The 17,833-nt window shown below is 42.0% G+C and overlaps 1 non-coding gene across 1 annotated transcript; it reads right to left on the bottom strand.

Annotated features, from left to right (window-relative positions):
• Nucleotides 1–17,436: 17,436 nt before the first annotated feature.
• On the bottom strand, nt 17,437–17,526 carry TRNAY-GUA (transfer RNA tyrosine (anticodon GUA)). The gene is given in 2 exon segments: nt 17,437–17,472; nt 17,490–17,526. It is a non-coding gene; the product is annotated as a tRNA-Tyr (tRNA).
• Nucleotides 17,527–17,833: the final 307 nt, after the last annotated feature.

Below are 17,833 nucleotides of genomic sequence, written 5' to 3'. Positions count from 1 at the left end.
CATCAATGCTGACATAGGGCCTAACAGACTCTGCTGCTGCACAGCTCATGGTGCATCCAGGGGATTGCTTACCTCCTGCCAGGTTAACACCTTGTAGAAAGAGAGAGCACACAGTTTGGTGGCAATTTCTACCCCCGTGCCAGAGATCACTGGGTGGTGCAGCCAGTGCCAGCCCAAAGCTACCATAGCACGGTACCCATGACTGTTTTGACATCAGCATCACTTCCATTATGTCTGTAGGGGTGGTTTTTTAAGTCCTGGGTGCTTAGACTTGTAGAGCCTGACAGTATCTGTGATGTGAATGCTTCCCCTTTGCCAACATCACTTCTTTCTGGGCCTTCGAAGCAACTATAGCAAAAAGCATTAACGTGTTTCAGCTGGATGGGCAAAGTCAGTCCCTCAGCTCTGGGAACATGAGGCCAACAAAACTGGACAAAACACAAAACAAGATGCAAGCTGCCCACTCTCAGACCCCAATCCACCTTACAATGATGCTGAAGTTCATTGGAGTCTGGATGGAAATGGTAGGGCTGGGGTATGGAATAATACACCCACAGATTTCACTGATCCTGGCAGAGGGCTGATCTGCAGCCCTGTGATATGCTACTGAAAAAAATACAATAGGAAAAATTAGTGTCCATGGCAAAGTGAGATGCTGTAGTGAAATACAACTCCTGTAAGTTTTAATCAGCCCAAGGAAGTACTGTGTGTGTGCTAATGAACCATCCAGCTGACAGCAGCAGAGGGAGGCCAAAAACATTAGGTTACACTATTCATAGACCATTGTATTTCACTGAGATTTAACAAGGAACACCCATATTATGAAACGTGTAGCAGCAGGTGATGAGGGAGACTAGATAGTCCTTCAGCAACAGAATGCAGGTTAGACAAAAGAAACTGGACTGTGCTGCTCATGCAGGAGAGTAAGGAAGTGCCAGCATATGTACATCTTCAACAGGTCTTTCACCTCCTAGAAGAGTTTTGGCAAGGCTGTAGATCAGGCTTATATTGTTTTCAAAAATGAAACATCACTATCAAATAGTTGGCCAAAGTGCATAAAAACCAAACAAAATATATTTTAAAAATTCCACTGACACTTGCCTGTGATTGTAAAAATTCAAAAGTTGGTTGTGCAGTACCTATTGTTGTGCAGCTAGCCATTTCAGTTACATGTGGTGTGGATGAAATGGATTTCAACTAAGCATAAAGAAGAGGAATTACTGTGGTATACTTTCAGCCAAAATTTCTGGAAAAGTGACAAAGACTAAATAATGAATTTCTAAGAAGAGACAGTGTGAGAATACTTCTCAGTTAACGGTATTTCTTTTGTCTCTCAACCAGTTATTCACCTGAACACTTCAGTTCTCAAGAGACCTAGAGTGATGCAAAAAACCTACCTCTCTTGCAGCATCTGTTTACAAAATCTGTACCTGCTGCAGAGACATCACAACAAAACAAATTTGGCTTCAGTGCTAATTTGCTCACAGTAAGTGTCACTTGAGACAAAAGCTAGCTAGACCTGGAGTAATAGATGGCAATCTCCATAAATGTCTCCAAACAAAATACTTCAGCAACACTGAAAGACTGTGAAAACTGATGAGAAAACACAGAAGTTAGGGTATCATCTTTTGGGCATTTCTGGGTGAGTCAAGGTATATTCAGGATCTTTTGTCTTCCTATTCTTTGGGGTACCTAGACTGTATTCATTTTATGCACAGCCCAAATGTTAGACTGCTGCTTTACAAGTCCTGCCTATTTTCTTGCATATATTGCCTTTCTACTACTGCAAAAATACTAGGCTGACTTGATGGGGTGGGGAAACAGCACTTTGTACTCACCTCTGACCCACAAGAAATGAACAAGATTTTTTTTTTACCACTGACTTGAGACAGTGGGAAGACAATCTTACTGAGAAATAAAGACATACATTATATTTAGGCACATGTACCTACCTCTGGTACACTGGCAGCATAAATTGTTGCCAGTCTCCTGGGTCTATTTCTAATACAAACACCTAAGCCAAAACTATCAAGTGCAAACAATGACAATTTAAAAACCCTAATAAATCCTTAGGCTTTTGAGTAAAAGAGACACATCAGTGATTTGCCAATTAATGTATGGAGCCCCTAGTGAAATGCTAGGGTGTCTCCAGAAACTCATCATGTATACTTCAATTTTCCCGAAAACATTTTGGCTATATGACACATTGAGAATACATAACATATTTATCCCTACACCTTACAACAGTGCAACTGACATTATTGGCAGCACAGTAATCAGATACTAAATCCTATCCATCACTTTCAAAATGTCACTCTAATACCAGCACCACAGCTCCAATGCACAGCCTCCCCTGAAGATATTCTAGCCCTTGTACAAACAGGTATTTCGAAAACCCACTTCAGAAAATTCCACTTCACCTCAAGGCAAACTGGTGTTTATTTAATATTATCTTCTGAGTATTACAGATAGTAATAATTTTATCTTTTTTTCTACTTTAACCATGACACCTTTGTGCCCTAGAAATGATCATGCTCAGAGTTATCCCAGTCCACAGAGAGGGTGGTCCCTGGAAGCCAAAAGAGACAGGATATTTCTAGAGTCCCTTCCCCTGAAATTCCTGGTTGATAAGCACAGTTACTTACAGGACTGCAAGGCATGCTGCAACAAAACATACTTTCCCCCTTGACCAGTGAAACACCTGGGCTTGTCCCCAGGTGTCTGTAGACACCAGTCCTACACCCATCAGAGCAATATTGTATGCATGGCAAAAAGCACCAGGAACAAGGTTAAATATCAGTCAGGGAGGTGCAACACCGAATAAAAGGTGAGATCCAGTGGGAGGAGAAAGATTACAGCAGTGCAGGATCCTGGGGTGCTCCTGTTACACTCACATCCTGAGAGCTTGTCTGTGCTTTTGGTTTTAATTAGCATTTGTTAACATATGGAGATATTTACCCAGAAGGAAGGTCGGTGGAGCGGTTAGCAGAAACAGCCTCTCTCCCTTTCCCCCATCCCCTTCCCACTGGGGCACGGGGGCCAGCGCTCCAGCTGGTATAAATCTGTGGTACTCTGCTGATTTACACCAGCTGAGCATCTGGCATCAAGACATTTCCGATTGTTTATAAAAAGAAGAGCAATGTGGTGTGCTACTTATAAATCTCTCTCCTGAGCCAAGGTTGTGGTCCTCACCTGTGTCCTGCTTGGCCATGTTGCCCCATCCCATCACACCAACACAGCCAGGCCCACTCCTGGCCACTGTCACCTGGAGAAAACAGGTACAGGATCCTATCTCACATCAAATCTGTACAAAATGGAGGTGGGAGAGAAGAGATGAAAAATCCCTGCTCTTTCCCCAGCCACAGAGGGAAGATTAGATAGCCAGTGTTTATAAATTGCCCTGAAGGGGTCAAGTGCGGGAGTGATTGGTGTCAGCTTCTCAGCACTACATTTAACAGTCCACCAAGGGTTATTTTAATTTCTCTAAATAACTGAACAAAAGGGACTGGGTGTCCAGCCTTCAGCTTGCAAGGGCAAGGCTTGACCCTGTGCTGCTATCCCCTATGGTGCAGGAGGCATCACCTAGGCAGGTGACAGCAAGAGGCAGCACAGCCCCAGCAGAGAACACCCACTTCCAGCTTAGCCCCACTGTACCCTACCTCACCCTGTGCTTGCTCAGCTTTCTGGCCCCTTATTTAATGCAGGGGGATGACTTTCCCACTGAGCCCAGTGGGACTGGTGTGCACAGGGGAAGGAGCATTTGGGCTTGCTTTCCCCAGTCGTCACCACCTCCCATGGCTCAAGCCATGTTCCCACCACAGCAATTCCATTCATTCCTACCTGTAGTTCTTGTTAGCATTTTCACCAGCGACAAGTGGCAGGAAGGTGGGCCATCCCCCTTGCTTTCTAGCAGACCACTTTTGTGCCTTTGCATTTAATGTTGTTCCCAATCTTTACCTTGTTTTATTGAAGAAAAAGTTATTCCCTTTATAGCAGCTAAGAAATGTTCTTCAAAATTGTCCAGCAGTCATATCTTCAGTCTAATTGGGCTTCTAAACTGATTTGAATTCCTTTTCCTGCCTGTCCTTTATAAGGAGAATCTGAAATTTATACTATACATATTTCATTTATATTTAAAACTGCATAAGTTTCAAATAAAATTTCATCAGGAAGGAAATTAAAATAAAACTTGATACCATAGAAATATTTTTGCATTGTGGAAATATTTTGCTGATCCATCTGCACTCTTGTGACAAAAATTTCTAAGCAAGGATAACATAATATCACCCATGTGGCAGCTACTGCTGCCTCAGGAGACAAAAGAAGAGGAATTGTCTTAGGTGAGAGCAATGAAAGAGCAATTTACTCAGCCACAGCAGAAATGGTCAGTCTGGATGGTGCCACAGCTGACCACGGGGCCAGGAGATAGTCCCTGTCACAGTGGGGGGCAGATCTTGCCATGGGTAACTCTGGGAAAGCATGAGAACCTAAACTGCAGCCACCCCATCTTCTCCAAGGCCACCAGAGCAACTTTGTGCAGCTCTCTTGTGGACAGAGAGCCAAAGTATCACCTTCTCTCTGGATCCCACAATACTGGGGCAGCTACATTGCCAAAGGTGGCATCACAATGCTCACCACATCACTTTATCGGTCTTGCTTCCTCAGAAAGGCAGCAAGGTAATTTGCTTTAAAGCACATAACGGTGCAGCCTCAGCCCTGTGTCTCCTGATGTCCTTGGGAGTTTTGCTGCTGGCTTTAACAACCAGGCAGTCAGGGGGGTCACACTTGAGCAGCCCCTCAGGAATCACAGCCCCAGACTGCAATTAGTGCTGATTTATTCTGGGTGACTACAGTTCAACACAGACCAGCACTGGTCTGGCTGCCACAACTCATCCTTGAGATTTGCCAGTAAAGGCAGCAATTCTTTTGATCTTCCTAATAGAGAAAATTGGAGAGCATACAATCAGCCTCTCTTTCTTCCCCACTGCCATTTGGATATGACTGCAAGTAGTCTGAGGGGAAGTCCTGCTTGGAGCAGTCTGCTCCTACAGTCCTGCTGGCCACAAAGTCAGAAGATTTAAATGCTCTCAACTCCGCCCCTGAACATGTCAGACATGTAAGGAAAAAGATCTTGAAAAAAAAACGAGTGTATTGCCTGGGGCAAGAAGGAGGGAGCGATAGAGAAACTCGTAGAGAATAGAGAACTCATAGTGATAGAGAAACTCGTATCATTTGACTGTAAAGCAAATTGTTTCACATAGGTAACACAGCTCGGTCAAGCAGGAATCAAGGTGTGACTGAAATTATTGATCAGGCACACAGCAGGGCGAGCAAAGAGCCCAAATCTGTCTTTCCAGCTCCATTCACTAGGAGCTGCTTGTTGGCTGCTTCTCCAGTGCAGATCAGAGGGGGCCCTGGCTGGGCTGTACTGCACCAGCTCTGGGCAAACACAGCAGCAAATACTCAGCAGGACACAAAGAACATTGTCTCCAGGAAAGGGGGGGTATGCAGGACATGTGTCCTGTAAAAAGGATCCACTGAGATCGTGGTCATTTACTAAGGCTCTCCATTGTCCTTGTCCTTTGAGGTGTTTTCTGAGTGCCCCTAAGCACTCATTCAATCTGCAGACAAGATGTGACCTCATGACCACAGTCACTGTAATGACAACTCTTCTGGACTGATAGTGAGGGATCACAAGGCCCTTCTGAAGAGGGACAGGTGCAAAGAGAAGCCACCATCCCAAAGAGGGGTTAGGCAGCGAGGCTTGAACAGAAGCACAGCCACAGGAGCGGGGTGTGAGCAAACTCACAGCAAATCAGTCCTGTCCTCCCACCCCCCAATATGGTTGTGATTATTGAAAAGCAGGGGAATACCAGCCATGACATCTGTACAAACACGCCACAGGAAACCAAATTGCAAAGACATCAGCAATCAAGACCAGATTCTTGGTTTGTTTGTGCAGATATCAATATCCACTAAAGACAGCCCCAATCACAGCTGTAATTGGCATAGCAGCAAAGGCTCCCAGGGCAGTAGGGAAGGTGAATAGGCCAAGGTGGGTAAAGAGCAAACCTGGTCCCTCTGGGATCCTCTACAGTTTCAAGAACAACTTGAAAACTGTTGTGGAACGGGGCATATTTAAATTAGTCTGGGGAAGAGAAGTGTCACACAAACATGTCCTGGTCAGTGTCATTCACTGGCATTTTCACTTGACATTCATCTTGAAGTTCAAGCTGCCAGAGAAACCATTCAGCTACAAGCTCTTCTTTCTCCTCCTGAAAACATCAAATAACCAAAAAATCACTTGCAACCAGAACTGTGCCAGCTGTTCCTTGTGAGTCGTGCGAAGTATAAAGTACACTTTTCCCACCAACAATGATAAAAGGTTATTTTGTTTGTCCATTTGCCTCAACGTTTAAACATTTATCCTATAGGGGATTTCTTCTTTGGAGTTTAAAATAATGAAAGAGACCAGAATTTTTTTAACAGTTCACCTAACGTGCATCAAATGCTCTGTTCTTGGATCTTGGATGCCAGTTAAATGTAATGTAAATGTAATATTTACTATAAGACACCCAGTTATAATGCAAGCATTAGCATTTAGCACACATTTATTCAGAAAAAACAAGCCCACACAAACTACAATTATCTTCAAAAAATGCAGGAATCCTTTTTTAAAAACCTCCAGGAGGAGACTTTCTTTAATGCTCTGAGTGCCTTAAAGTCATTCACAAATTAACAAGCACACAGTATGAATAAACTGAGTGGCTTAAGAGGTGCATGTGGCTCACCCTCAGGGGGCAGGGGGGGAAGAACCCTGACTTTCTGCTTTAGAAGACTATGCCAAAAAAACCCCAAACAACAAGGCTGAAGCACACTTTCCTTCAGGGATCTTCCACTTTATCAGAAGTCCTAAAAATAAGGGGAAAATTCTGTTTTTTCTTTTTTCATCCACACAGAAGAAAATCCCTCTTCTGTATACTGTATGTCTCTATAATGCATCAAGCATTAGCACATACAGGCATGAAATACATGATAAGATTAATAATAACAATACATATTTGCTGCTAGAATGCATCCTTTTGCATCAAAACCTCAAGTAAGTTAATCTCTTCAACAAATATTTAAGAACATCCTGGAAACAATGGAACTTGGGTGCTTTGCCTCACTGGGCCCTCAAGATGTAAATATGAGATTTTATTTTATTAGCTCCCAAAATCAAGAAAATAGTGAGCAAATGCAGAATTCACCAGATTTCACCAGATTCCACTACATTAGAAACAGGGATACTCATTGAAACCAGCAACTGTTTAAAACAGAGAAGAAAAACTAGGTTTTTTACACAGCAGGTAATGAATTTCTGGAATATGTCCCTGCCTTGTCTTCTTTCCTGCCTCTCACAGGACAGAAGCAGTGCTGCTTATCTGTTATCTTTCCCAAACCTCAGCTATCATCATTCCCCAAAGTAAGGAAACTTGCACAGGCAGGGAATGAAATCTGCCTTCTGCAGAGAGAAATGTGGAAAGCTGAGTCACTTCAAGAACTAAATAAAAATAGTGAAAAATAGATACAATAATATTTCTCTCCTGTTTTGGATGATGGGGAAGGAACCTAAAAATAACAACAACAACAAAACCTAAAACCAGTTTGCTCTAGTTATGATAATCCAGGCATAACATTTATATGAGAACATAAAATACAGCACACAGCTGTAAGTAAAACAATATGTGTGTTCCTGAATAATGGGAAAATAGCTTGCCAATAAGGATATATTGTGAGCAAATGAAAGATGACCTGAAATTGACTCTAGAGTAACAACTTGATTACTTATAAAAATAGGAGGTAGGGGAAGAGAAAAAAGTAGAGGAAGCAGTGGTTGGGAAGAGCTTATGTTATGTGGTATTTGATGTATTTACTTTGAAAAGTTTCCTTTTGATGAATAATAAAAACAATGCTGTAACAGCCATCTTCATGCCAAAAAATAAGATCGGTTAGGGATTTTACAGCTAATGTGGCTCTACTCACCCAGATTCTTCATGTCAGAAGGCCACATTTAAGCTCAGATGGTGAAACTGAAGCAAAAGAGATTGAATAAGGAATTCCTCTGGAGGTGAAGGGAGAGAAGAGCATGTGGCACAGTTCCTTGAGAGAGAGATTACTGGCTCTCCAGCCTGCAAATTGTTTCCATGCTGGTGTGCACAGCAACATACTAGTGTGCCTTGGAAGAAACCCAACACGCTTCCAGCTAATGCATTTTTTTCTTTCAATATCCAAGGTGAGCTTAGTGTTCATAAAAGCAGAAGATTGCCAGGATTGTTGGCTGAAGCAATCCACCACCACCAGTGAGGCATTCACCCTTCAGGCTCTAGGTCCTGGAGGAGCTGCCAGATATGTGGAAGGGGAAGAGTGGGGACAGTGCAACCCCACACCAGGTTACTGCTGGGAAAGCTTGGTCTGTACACTTGCAAAACATGTGGGATGAGTGCTGTGGTGCAGGGCCCTGGAAAAAGCCATAGGTGAATGGTAGCACATTCCTCTGTCTCTACCCAAGTGATTAATGGCAAGACTCCCCCTACCTTGTTTGAGTTCCTCAGCCCTCATTCCTAAGAGACTTCAGGGCTAAGAATGTCTCTGTGACTCCCTGGATTCTTGTCTTTCTGCTGGTGCCAAATGCAATGATAATTTCTGGAATAAAACTGGTATAAAGCAAGAGAAAAAAGTAGAATCAATGCACTTTACACTAGGTTTGAGCATTTTTAAATTTAAAGAAACCTTTTTGTTGGCTTCTTTCAAGCTGTACTTGCACATTGTGATTGTACCACTGTGAAATAAACACCACTCTTATTCTTGTCCCTCTTCTCCTTTTCCATTTGCTGGTTCCCTCCACTTCTGGGTCTTTGCCCACATCTCTCTCTCTTTCTCTATCCTTCTGGGACATTTCCTAAAATTCAAATATCAGCCTAAAAGTCTTCCTCTTTAGTTGCTGAAGAACACAGTGTTGAGGTCAAATATAATGTATTTCTGCCTAGCTCAAAAGCTGAGGGATTTTCTTGAAGAATACCACTCACAATTGCATTCATGGCAATGAGGGAGAAAACTTCAGGTCTTGTCCTCATTTCCAGCTAATCTAAGCTTACATAAAAGGTCCTTGTGATGCACAAATAAATATTTACTGTATGAATTTGAGCAACATTTCCTGCTATGCAAAAACAAAGTTAGTGTTTGAGCTGGGCTTTCTGTCTAGTAGGTTTCTGATATACAATGCTTGTTATGGCGTCCTGACAGGTTTCTTCTTCACTTTCTCAGCAGCACCTGTTCACAGGAAACAGGAGGACCCAGATTTATATACTTAAAGCAGCATTTTGTTGTTTTATGTGAGTAATTCAACAAGGGTCAAGCAGTGAGAAGCAAAGGATGGAAGAGCGAGTATAGAGGCAACACAAAGAAGTGAATCTAATTAATTTTTCCTGTGGAAACACTAGAGAGAGGATTGCTTTCCTTGGAGAACATGAGTTTGTTAACAGAGATGTTGCCATCATTACTGGTATGACTAAAATGTGGAATGCAACTACTTCATCTTTTATACAGCTCTATGTCCACAGAGGGGAAAGCTCTTAGAAAGCAATAAGGTTGCTGAAAGTCATAGTTATTAATCTGAGGTATTTTATCTCTTTTCTCCAGCTACATCTATTAGCTGTGCATGTGAGTCTTTAAACAAAAGCCTTTCTTGTGTCCTCTTCTTATGCACCTCTCCTTTGTTCTTTTATTGGTTTAAGCTGAAACTTACGGGGTCAAGAAAATCATTCCCATTTTTACTACAAGTCTCTATAAATAATAAGTCATACATATGCGAGGAGTAAGAACGAGAAGTAATTATTTGCCAAGGTCTGTCTTTCCTAGCAAAGAAAAAACACCCAGCAATTGTGTAGTTTTTTTAATAAAGTGGGTATCATCAAGTGCACTGAGGAGACAAAGGCCTCATCGTAAAGAAAACAATTGGGAAGGAACCTGTTGATACCTTGGCTTTGGAAAAGCTGTATTTCAGGGAGTTTTTCACCAGTAATTACCGTGGTGTGGGGAAAAGGCTCCAAGTTCCACTTGTTCTCAAATCACCAAAGATCCCTTATGATTCCCCTTGACGTCAGGCTTTTTTGTTGTTTTATAGGAGGATATGGGATTTCCTCATAATTTATTCCAGAGTCTACTGCACTCCCCTTGAAAGAGGGTAGTTGATGAGAAAAAAAAGCCCTGAAAGAGAAATACAACTCACATTAAAACACAGATTTTCTTTCCAGTCCCTGCACACACAGGGAAGAGCTTGGTACCAGTAGCATTCCCGCAAGAACTGTCCCTGGGGGCAGCGTGCATTGATCTCCTCAGTGGAGCCTGCTCTCTTTGCTTCTATCATCTTTCTTTTTCCCACCAACACGACTGAAAAGGAACCACCCAGTTTCATGCGCTACTCCAATCTTCAGGATCTCAGGTAGCACTCTTCCTTTCCTGAGTCAGAACATATTTAAGCCTTCTACTCTAATATGGTTTGCCATTTAGCCTATGAGATTTTTTCTTTATTCTGCCCATTGGCCACCTTGGGGGGGATGAGGACCAATGGGAACTGCAAAGTTATGTCAAAGCAGATCTTTGACTTTCCAAATGGAAGTTTCTTTGGTCTCCTTCCAGCTGCCATTTCCTATGCTTCCATGGAATACACAGGTCAGAGAGTTTCTGTACAGAAACTCAGCATGTCTCTCCAGCATTGCACCATTGCCTTTTTATTTTTGATTTCTCTTTTTGTTAAATTTTACATAATTTTACAACATATACATTGCTGCTACGCAGTGGCAAGCTTTCAACTAGTAAGGAAGAAGCTTTTACAACTGTGTTTCTGAAAAGGCTCCAATTTATTCCTCAAAAAGATCCTTGGGATAAAAAGCAGATTAACATTCAGAAGTAAGTTAAATGAAAAATTTAGGCTGCTCAGAGGGAGATATTAAAGGCTGATTGGCACAAAAGGGTACTTTCTGGCAAACTTCTTGAAGCACTAAAAGAAAAGGGTCAAGAGTCATCTGCTTAAGTAATGATCTCCAAGGCAAAAATATTGGCTGGCCCATCCCATAACTACAATGGACTATTATATGTATGTTCTATAGGCTGAATGCATCAATTATACTCATCATGTGGCTTCTTGAACATGCTTAACTTGCTATTTCCTTTTATTCAATGTGATAGCACATAAATTAATACAAAGGCATACATGATAGTATTTTATACCTTTTCTCCTCTGTTTTAAATTTTAAGAATCAGCGGTTTCACTATGAATAATTTAAAGGGAAAAACTTTCAGAACTGGGGGGGCTGGTAGGGCATGTCTGTGTCTGTGAGCTAAATTCTGTCCACTAACCACACTTATGCAAGATGGGAAGCAGCTTTGCCAATCAATAGAGCATCATAATTCGCCTCGTAACAGGAAATGAGGACTCTGCAATAATGCAGTTTTAATTTTAATGCAATTTAAAAGCAAAAAACACCCAGTACCAGATGCTCATCAGAAGACCATTAAATGTTATTACTCTATGCTATTTCCCTTAGGAACTCTCATGGTTAAAAATCAACAATAAGAAACAGCCTATATCCTTTTACAGTGAATCTCTTCAGCTGCAGTTCAGCTGAGAGCTCTGACAGGTCACAAGGTTCATCACAAGTTTGATATTTTTCAAAAGGTAAGATGAGATGAGGGTAATGGCTGTGTTTTTACAGACCTTCTCACCACAAAGCTACTCATGCTCTCCTTCCCTCAGCCTGATGAGAAGAGGCTCAAACACAGCTTTGTGTCCTCTCTGCTTTTTTCACTGTCCTTTCCTAGGTACATGTGCTGTTTCACTTCTCACCAAAGACCAAGCACTGGCCCATCCACATACAGGTGTCTTCCTGCAGGAAAGCAACAGTATGCCTCAGAGGATGGATGGATGGATGGATGGATGGATGGATGGATGGATGGATGGATGGATGGATGGATGGCTCTCCAAGCAGGGCTCCTGCACCACAACCCTACTTAGTTGACACCACTCTCCTCCTTCTGCCTTAGATGACAGCAGGAGCATTCCCTTCTGTCACACACCACTCTGCTCTCCTGGCATGGAGTCAGTGCTGGAAAACTAGTTGTGTTGATGCTCTAAAATTTAATACAGCAATATACTCTTAGAGTTTCTTTCACTGGTAGTTCAATAGTTTTCTGGAAGAAGGAACCAAGGAGATAATTATGTGTGAAAAGCTGTTGCTAAGTAAAATAATGGGAAAATTCGGTGCTGGTTTCTCAGAGAGTTAAGTCAATGGTTTACCAAGAGTTAGGAACTTGAGAAATAAGGAAGGGTGGTAAGGACACAAAGCAGCCAAATCCTCAGAAGGTTCAGGTAACATTTCCTGCTCTACTGCAGCTGTTTAGGACCCATCACTCAACTGCAGCAATCCTAGGGACTAACAGTGTTACATGAAAAAAGGACATAGGTACCTCTCCATGTCACAGGGATGTAAGGATGGATACACTAAATTTTGTGTGGAGTTCAAAACATAGTGATCTCCCAAAAAAATCCTTATACTGACATAAAATTATCAGTATATTTTTTAGCTCCATATACTCAAGAAAAAGGCAATATGGAAGACCAACAACTCAACTCTGAGTTTAGAGAGATTCTTAATTCACAAATGCAGATCTTCTCAAGTTTCTGTAAGGTTTGGAGGACTTAAAAGCAATCATGAAAACAAAAACAAAAACACACAAAAAACCAACAAAAGGCCCAAACAAACCAACAAACAAAACCTCACAATTTATTTTCTTCAGCCTTCAAATAAACATGAAACTCATGGACCCAACAGTCAGCCGTAACTTTCTTCCCACAATTCCTGAGAAACGGAGGGGTAGTATACTGCAGGAAAAGGGAATGATGAAACCTCTCGATATGCAGGGGGAAAAAAAAAAGGAGGCAGGATTCTTAACATAAAGGCACAGTTACACAGACAAGGACTCTCTTCTTAGGAACTGGCAGCAACACAGTACACCCATCTTAGAAACTGGACAGACAGAATTGGTTTGCAGTGCTGAAGAATCATCTGGCACTGCTTTCTATGAGAAGGCTGATGTTCAAGTAGTAGCAGCTTCATTTTCACAGCAGACATCTTTAAGTAGTCAGGTAAGTAACCCCAGTGCTGCAGTAAGAATGCTGAGAATCTTCTAGGAAATTAGGCCAAATAGCTACAGCACCTCTGCACTGAGGAGTAATTGAACACTTTGATATGATAATTGATTATAGTGCATTGATTAAACATGACAAGAAAGCATACATTCTCCAGATGACTTTCAAATTACAAAGCCACAAACTTCAAAGCTTATTTGGACTCACACAACAAAATAGATTTTGTTATTTACAATGTAAAAAAAAAGTACCCTCTTAAATGAGGCAAGAATTTTAAATCAGTAAATGGTGAAATGGCACAACCTGAAATAAGGAAGTAATCAATGCTATCAAATGGCTTCAATCTGTCCTGAGAACTCTAATCATATCCAGATGATAGCATGGGACTGATTGGGTGTCTCTGGCAGCAATTCTTATCAAGGCCTGATTATAACAACGACAATAGGAAAAAGGAAAAATTGGTTGTTAGAGGGCGGTTAAGAAGGCCTGAAGAAATGTGCAAATAGTTGCTTAGTTTGCTGTAAATCTTATGTGGTATGGTAGATGCAAGTAAAGGCAGCAACCACTGTTGGCCATTTCCAGCCATGATGAGATGCTTTTCATAAATTCAGCTAAACACACACTGGAGGAGAGTTTTACTTCGTGGTAAAAGCAAACCAATTTGCAACCACTTGCAATTTCTACAAACTAGCAAATCATCAGCAAAGCATCTTGACTTGCTTCCTGGATTTAAAAGCTTTTTCAAGCTCTCCTTAATTGCACATTACTTTAATTGCCATGATTCTACCTCTAGAGCTGTAAGGGAATTGTGCAGTTGTTGCTATTGATTTATATTATTATTCCAGACAGGAATCAGCACCGTGTTTTCCTTGCCATAATAAAAAACTTTGCAAAGATATGACCCTGTACAGAGAGCTTTATCTAAATCTGCATGACCAGAGGCAACAGGTGGCTACAAGAAAGCAATGACAGCAGAAAAATGTTACAGTGCTTAAAGGAAAGCAGTGGGCTCAGTACAAAACTAAGGCTTCAGTCCTATCACTGATGCAGCACTACATTTCTGGGCTGAAACCTGATACCAGAGCATGCAGCTCACATCCAAAATTCAGAGACTACCCAGCATCCTCTGAAATTTCTTTAAGGTTAATCAAATTTTCCTAGGCAGACCCTGCTTTGCTCAGTAGTTTCACATTGTGTCGGAATAAGCAATTCCTGCAACTGAGCTTTCATGCAACCAGGTGAAAACAGGTGTCTAGAGAGAAGCTGGGATTAATTTGTATTGGAAAATCAAAACAAAGCTCAAGATACACAAAGTCATTCAATTCAAGTACAACTGAGAACCTGGAGTTATGCCAGTGCCAAAACTGCCCTTTTAGTTTTTAACAAAAAGTTACTTTCAGGATGAGCACAGAGGAGACCAGCCACAAACCATGGAATGCTGCTTAGCAAAAGTGGAAAACACCCATGTAGGAAGAAATGTGGGTGCAGACAACTGGACCCAACTCACCAAGCTGTCCTGGAGAGGGGGAGTGCAAGCATTGCTCTTTCCTTGGGGGAGAAAGTACAGATATTTTGCCACATGTTTACACCAACTGTGTGAGCTTCAGTTTCTTCACTACGCGGTGTGGGTGTGCTGCTTCTAAACTAGGTGATGGGTTAAAGGTTTGATTAGGGACAAGACATGAGACAAGAAGACAAAAAGACAAGTGTTTAGGAAAGGAAAGTCCCACTCATCCCACTGATAACAAACACTATCTTGTCTAATGGGAGTGTACTAGCTGGTCATGTCCCCAGCTGGTTACATTTTTGTTTCAGAGGTTTGACCTGTGGAGCGCCTTTCCTCAGACAAGGACACAGCGACCTTCACAATGTCTGATGAATCAGAGGTGTTTGGCTGTGAGGGGAAGCTTGTTCAAGATTAAAGGAAAAGTTGAAGCTCGCAATCAAAAAAGACAATACAATTTTTAAATGCTTCCCACCACACATGTGTGAGAAAAACACCAGGACTTTATTTAAATTCACATTTCTGGCTTCATGGCTACAATTGCTGGAACTTACTTTATAAAATTACCTGATGTGAATGTTGTTGAAGAGAAAGAGACAGAGTCAGTGTTGTCACTGCATCAGTATGGGGGCAGCACTGGCAGCTGAAATAGCAGGCAATGGAGCAGCCATGGGATAACAGTTAAGCTAGCCACATCAGGTGGTATTCTCCACAGGCCTCAGCTCTCCACTGGAGTGCAGCAACATGAGGGTGAATCCATACTGGAACAATTTGCCCTCTTCAACCACAGAAAGAACACCTTTTGCAATGGAAACCTACTTCTAACTAATCCTTTCACCCTTTATCCCTGTTTCAATCATACCAGAGGCAGCCAGACTGCCCATCAGTCACTGCCATTCCCCAGTCTCAGGGAAAGCATTGGTCTCTTCCCTGACATGAGTACAAGGATTTACATGGCATGATTATTGGCAGCTTTAAAGCTTATTGTAGCAATTAAAGGTATGAATCACAGAAAGGTTTCCACTTTGCTCACCAAGACCATAAAAGGCACATTGTAAGGAGGGAATCTGTCCCAGGTGCCTTAGGACAGATTTCTAATCCAGGTTAGTTACAAATATATCCGAGTTCCTCCTGTGACATCACCCAGGCCCCTCTCTGCCTCGTCATATAAATTGACTGCCAGATTCCCAGTGCAGGCGATGCTGCTGTGCATCCTCTTCCCTAGGAGTCCTATCAGGACTGCAAAGGAATCTACTTGCCTCTCTCACCTCTGCTTTTACTACCCATTGTGCTGTGGGAGGACCTATGAAGGAATAAAGGGATGACCTGCCGACCCCAGGGCCTGGTGAGCCAGTTTTGTTGCTGGGAGGAGAGGCAGAACTGCCTCCTCCTGTCCTGTGCCTCCCTGTGCCAAAAGGCCATTATGGTTATGAGGCTGTAAGTCGGTACTGCTTTGCAAGCTGAAGGGGAATTAATGCAGCTGGATTTGGAAGGACAAAGGAAACCAGTGTTGTACTATGATCGATGGTCATTGATCTGACGCTAATTAGTTCAAAAAACCCAACCTTTTAGAATATTGGAATTACATATAATCGCTTGATTATTCGTTCTAGCTGGTTTCTTGATGTATTTGGCTCCAACTACTAGAAAATATTTTTTACTAAGCACAATGAAAGGTAAGCAGCTGAACAAAATTGCCACCTCCTTCTTCTACCTTTGTTCAGCTTAGCACTGCACTTTGCATGAGGAGATGCTTTGCATGAGAAGCTTTGCATGAGCTTTGGGATTTAGATCCCTAATGTCATCTCGTCTAATGTAAACATATAAAACCCTCTAATCTTTTCTTTAATAAAGCTTCTTACAGACGTCTCAGAACTCATTGTGTCTTGTGAAAGTGAGTCAGTTTCCTGTGTGAAACAAAATTTTAACAGGTAGCAATGCCCTGTTTTCTATTCTCTGAAAGTTTCTGTATGAATGAGTCCTTAAAATGCCTTCTTAACCTGGCCTCTGGTGTCCTTTCTTAGCTCTCTTTCTTAAACATTTCTTTTGTACCAGCCCCAACCTTTACAATTTTCCATTGAAATGGATAGTTCTTGGAAATTATATACCTCAGGACAGCGTGCCCAGTGGTATTCACAACCCTTTCAGGAGGCCAATGATCATTGTCACATGTAGTCACTGTCTCAGACAGGTATCAGGACCTGAATGATCCTAGTGTTCCCATTTTTAGTCCCAGCTCTCTTAGCTCCCCACTGCCCCACTCAAACCTCACAACTTCAAGATGAAAGAGTGAGATAGGAAAAGAGGTGAAACCAGCAACAAGGGTGCTCCAATAATTGGACCTGCCCCCATTTTCCACACTCCACTCAGGTAAAAGAAGCTTTGCAAGCTCTGCACCAGGCGTCTGCTCCAATTCTCGAGGTTTTGAACTTCTGCAGGAACAGAATCTCTTATGATGGCCATCAACTTATAAGCTAGATTTCACTGAATATTCTCAGTAAGAAGGGACCCACAAGGATCACTGAGTCCAACTCCTGAATGAATGGTTCATAGAGAAGTGATACTGGTCACAGCACCACAGCTGTAACAACCATCTGAAATCAGACAAGGAAAATAGACTAAATTTCTCACAGGATACAGAGTGGTTGGAAGGGGATGTTCTACAAAGGTGTAAATTCTGGAGAAAAGTGAAAGACAAAACTAAAAACAAACCTCAAAACTAAAAACAAACCTTAAAAATCTTTCCTTTGAGCCGGAGTTGAACCAGCGACCTAAGGATTACTTTACAGAGACAGCCTACAGTCCTCCGCTCTACCAGCTGAGCTATCAAAGGAAGGTACAGGAGTGCCAAAAATGAGTCAAGACTGCATCAACAATAGCCTTAGGCTCTAATGGGTCTCCATATGTATTGCTTTTCACAACAGCAAAACAGTATCCAAAAAAAGGCACAAAGATAACTCTCCTGCAAAATTGGATTTTGGTTACAAAACTGCCAGTTTCCTTTGCCAAATAGTTCACAGCTCTTGTAAGACTGTTGGTGGTGGTAGCATTAAGGTTGGAGTTCGTCTCATGACCCATATGAAATATGTCTACTGCTTGACAAAGAAATTTGCCCACTATTTGGTGACCTTGCCACATTT

Source organism: Melozone crissalis, unplaced genomic scaffold, assembly GCF_028551555.1.
Source record: "Melozone crissalis strain CALT ecotype California unplaced genomic scaffold, PUWL_Pcris_2 ptg000042l_1, whole genome shotgun sequence".
NCBI classification, from domain to species: domain Eukaryota; kingdom Metazoa; phylum Chordata; class Aves; order Passeriformes; family Passerellidae; genus Melozone; species Melozone crissalis.
The sequence above is the reverse complement of the archived record's forward strand: the minus strand, read 5'-3'. Positions and strand labels throughout refer to the sequence as shown.